The following is a 4732-nucleotide window of genomic DNA, read 5'->3' as shown; positions in this document are numbered from 1 at the left end:
GCTCACTGCAAGCTCCACCTCCTGGGTTCACACCATTCTCGTGCCTCAGCCTCCCGAGTAGCTGGGACTACAGGTGCCCGACACTGCGCCGGGCTAATTTTTTGTATTTTTAGTAGACAGGGTTTCACCGTGTTAGCCAGGATAGTCTCGATCTTCTGACCTCATGATCCACCTGCCTCGGCCTCCCAAAGGGCTGGGATTATAGGCATGAGCCACTCTGCCTGGCTGGCTTTTTAATTATAGCCATTCTGACTGATATGAGATGGTATCTCACTGTGTTTTTTATTTGCATTTCTCTAATAATCAATGATGTTCAGCTTTCTTTTCATGTGCCTGTTGGCCACATGTATGTCTTCTTTTGAAAACTGTCTGGTCATGTTCTTTGCCCACTTTTTAATGGGGTTACTTGTATTTTTCTTGTAAATTTGTTTACATTTCTTGCAGGTACTAGATATTAGACCTTTGTCAGATGCATAGCTTGTAAAATTTTCTTCCGTTCTGTAGGTTGTCTGTTCCCTGTGTTGATAGTGCCTTTTGCTGTGAAGAAGCTCTTTAGTGTAATTAGATCCCATTTGTCAATTTTTGCATTTGTTGCAATTGCTTTTGGAATGAAATCTTTGCCCATTTCTATGTTCAGAATGGTATTGCCTAGGTTTTCTTCCAGGGTTTTTATAGTTTTGGGTTTAACATTTAAGTCTTTAATGCATCTTGATTTGATTTTTATATATGTGTAAGGAAGGGGTCTAGTTTTAATCTTCAGCATACAGCTAGCCAGTTATCCCAGCTCTATTTATTGAATAAGGTGTCCTTTTCTTATTGCCTGTTTTTGTCAGCTTAGTCAAAGATCAGATGGTTGTGGGTGTGCAGCCTTATTTCTGTGTTCCATTGGTCTATGTATTTGTTTTTGTACTGGTACCATGCTGTTCTTTTGTGTTCCATTGATCTATACATTTGTTTTGTACCAGTACCATCTTCTCTTTACTGTTCCATTGGTCTATACATTTGTTTTTGTACCAGTACCATGCTGTTTTGATTACTGTTGCCCTGTAGTATAGTTTGAAGTTAGGTAGCATGATGCCTCCAGCTTTGTTCATTTTGCTTAGGATTGCCTTGACTATTTGGGCTCTTTTGTAGTTTCATATGAATTTCAAAATACATCCTTTTTTTAGTTCTGTGAAGAATGTCACTTATTGTTTGATAGAAATACCACTGAATCTGTACATTGCTTTAGACAGAATGGCCATTTCAATATTATTAATTCTTTCTATCCATGAGCATGTAATGTTTTTTCCATTTGTTTGTGTCATCTCTGATTCCTTTGAGCAGTGTTTTGTAATTCTCATTGTAGAGATCTTTCATGTCCATGGTTACCTGTATTTCTAGGTATTTTATTCTTCTTGTGGCAACTGTGAATGGAACTGCATTTCTGATTTGGCTCTTAGCTGGGCTTTTACTGGTATAAAAGAATGCTAGTGATTTTTGTATGTTGATTTTGTATTCTGAAACTTTGCTAAAGTTGTTTATCAGAGCTAGGAGATTTTCAGCCAAGACTATGGAATATTCTAAATACAGAATCACATCATCTGCAAACAGGGAGACGTTTGACTTCCTATCTTCCTATTTGGATGACCTTTATTTCTTTCTCTTGCCTAGTTGCTCTGGCCAGGACTTCCAATACTATATCGAATAGGAGTGATAAGAGCAGGCATACTTATGTTGTGCCAGTTTTCAAGGGGAATGCTTCCAGCTTTTAATCATTCATTATGATGTTGGCTGTGGTTTTGTCATAGATGGCTCTTATTATTTTCAGGTATATTTCTTCAATATCTAGTATATTGAGAGTTTTTAACATGAAGGGGTGTTGAATTTTATTTCATATCAAAAGACTGTTTTTGCATCTATTGAGATAATCATGATTTTTGTCTTTAGTTCTGTTGGTGTTATGAATAGTACCTATTGATTTGCATATGTTGAATGAACTTTGCATCCCAGAGGTAAAGCCTAGTTAATTGTGATGGATTAGCTTTTTCATGTGCTCCTGTATTCAATTTGTAAGTATTTTTGTTGAGGATGTTTACATCAATGTTCATCAATGATACTGGCCTGAAGTTTTCATATTTTGATGTGTCTCTGCCAGGTTTTAGTATTAGGATGATGCTGGCCTTATAGAATTAGTTGGGGAAGTATTCTTCCTCCTCAGCATTTTGGAGTAGTTTCAGTAATGGAACCAGCTCTTCTTTGCACATCTGGTAAAATTAGGCTGCAAATCCATCTGGTTCCGGGCTTTTTGTTTGTTTGTTTGGAAGGCTATTACCGATTCAATTTTAAAGCTTGCTATTGGTCTGTTCAGGGAATCAGTTACTTCCTGGTTGAGTCTTGGGAGGGTGTATGTGTCCAGGAGTTCACCCATCTCTTTTAGGTTTTCTAGTTTGTGTGCCTAGAAGTCTTCATAATAGTCTCTGATGATTGTTTGTATTTCTATGGGGTCAGTGATTATATCCCCCTTATCATTTCTGATTGTGTTTACTTGAATCTTTCTCTTTTCTTCTTTATTAGTCTAACTAGCAATCTATTTTATTCATTTTTTTCATAGAACAAGCTCCTGGATTCATTGAGCTTTTGAATTTTTTTGTGTGTCTCTATCTCCTTCCGTTCAGCTCTGATTTTGGTTATTTCTTGTCTTCTGCTAGCTTTGAGTTTGGTTTGGTTTTGGTTCTCTAGTTCTTTTAGTTGTGATGTTAGGTTGTTAATTTGAGATCTTTTTAACTTTTTGGTTTGGGTGTTTAGCGCTATAAATTTCCCTCTTAATGTTGCCTTACCTATCTTTCGGATATTCTAGTATGTTGTATCTTTATTCTGATTTCTTTCAAAGAACTTCTTGATCTCTGCCTTAATTTCATTGTTCACAAAAGTCAGTCAGGAGCAGGTTAATTTCCAAGTAATGGCATAGTTTTGAGTGATTTTTAAGTTTTGACATCTATTATTATTGCATTGTGGTGTGAGAGTGTGTTTGGTATGATTTTGGTTCTTTTGTAATTGCTGAGAATCATTTTATTTCTGTGAGTGTGTGGTCAATTTTAGAGTTTGTCCCATGTGGTGATTAGAAGAAAGTCTATGCTGTTGTTTTGGGGTGGAGAGTTGTGTAGAGGTGTATCAGATCCACTTGATCTAATGTTGAGTTTAGGTCCTGAGTATCTTTGTTAATTTTCTGCCTCAATGATCTGTCTGTGGAATGCTGAAGTCTCCCACTACTATTGTGTGGGAGTCTAAGTCTCTTTATAGGTCTCTAAGAACTTCCTTTATGAATCTGGGTGCTCCTTTATTGGGTGCATGCATACTGATGAATTGACCCCTTTACCATTATGTAATGCCCTTCTTTGTCTATTTTGATCTTTGTTGGTTTAAAGTCTGTTTTCTCAGAAAGTAGGATTGCAACCCCAACCTTTTTTTTGTTTGTTTGTTTTCCATTTGCATGGTAAGTTTTCTTACATCCCTTCATTTTGAGCCTATGGGTATCATTGTGTGTGAGATAGGTCTCTTGAAGACAGCATACCATTGCGTCTTGCATTTTCATCCAGCTTGCCACTCTGTGCCTTTTAAATGGCGCATTTAGCCTGTTTACATTCAAATATTAACATGTGGATTTGATCTTGTCATCATGGTTTTAGCTGGTTATCATGCCGGCTTGTTTGTGTGTTTGCTTTATAGTGTCACTGCTCAGTGTACTTCAGTATTGTATTGACTGATAATGATTTTTCCTTCCATATTTAGTGCTCCTTTCAAGATCTCCTGTTAGGTGAGTCTGGTGATAACAAACTCCCTCTGCATTTGCTTATCTGAAAAGGATCTTATCTGTCCTTCACGGAGAAAGTTAAGTTTTACTGAATATAAAATTCTTGGTTGAAGACTTTTAAAATAATGTTGAATATAAGCTTCAATATATTCTAGCTTTTAGGGTTCCTGCTGAAAAGTTCACCATTAACTGGATGGAGTTTCCTTTGTACGTGACCTGTCCTTTCTCTCTAGCTGCCTTTAACATTTTTCATTTCATTTTGACCTTGGAAAATCTGATGGTTATGTATCTTGGGGATAATCTTGTATAGAATTATGCAGGAGTTCTCTGTATTTCCTGAATTTGACTGTTGGCCTCTCTAGCCAGGTTGGGGAAGTTCTCATGGATGATATTGTGAAATATGTCTTCCAAGTTGTTTGCTTTCTCCCTCTCCCTTTCAGAGATGCCAATGATTCATATATTTGGCGTCTTTACATAATCCCGTATTTCTCAGAGATTGTATCCATCCCTTTTCATTCTTTTTCTTTATCTTTGTCCGACTGTCTTATTTCAGAGAGCCAGTCTTCAAGTTCCAAGATCCTTTCCTCAGCTTGGCCTGTTCTGCTGTTAATACTTGTAACTGCATTGGGATATTCTTTGTAGTGTGTTTTTCAGCTCTATCAGATGTGTTAGGCTCTTTTTTATACTGGTTATTTTGTCCGTCAGCTCCTGCGTCACTTTATTGTTATTCTTAGTTTCCTTGGATTGGCTTTTGCCATTCTTCTGAATCTCAACAGTCTTCATTTCTATCCATAGTCTGAATGCTACTTCTGTCATTTCAGCTAACTCAGCCTGGTTAAGAACGCTTGTTGGAGAATTAGTGTATTTGGAGGACATAAGATACTCTGGCCATTTGAGGTGCCAGAGTTCTTGTGTTGGTTATTTCTCATCTCTGCATGT

Source organism: Colobus angolensis, unplaced genomic scaffold (assembly GCF_000951035.1).
Source record: "Colobus angolensis palliatus isolate OR3802 unplaced genomic scaffold, Cang.pa_1.0 Scaffold111, whole genome shotgun sequence".
Taxonomy (NCBI): domain Eukaryota; kingdom Metazoa; phylum Chordata; class Mammalia; order Primates; family Cercopithecidae; genus Colobus; species Colobus angolensis.
Note: the sequence above shows the minus strand (reverse complement) of the source record.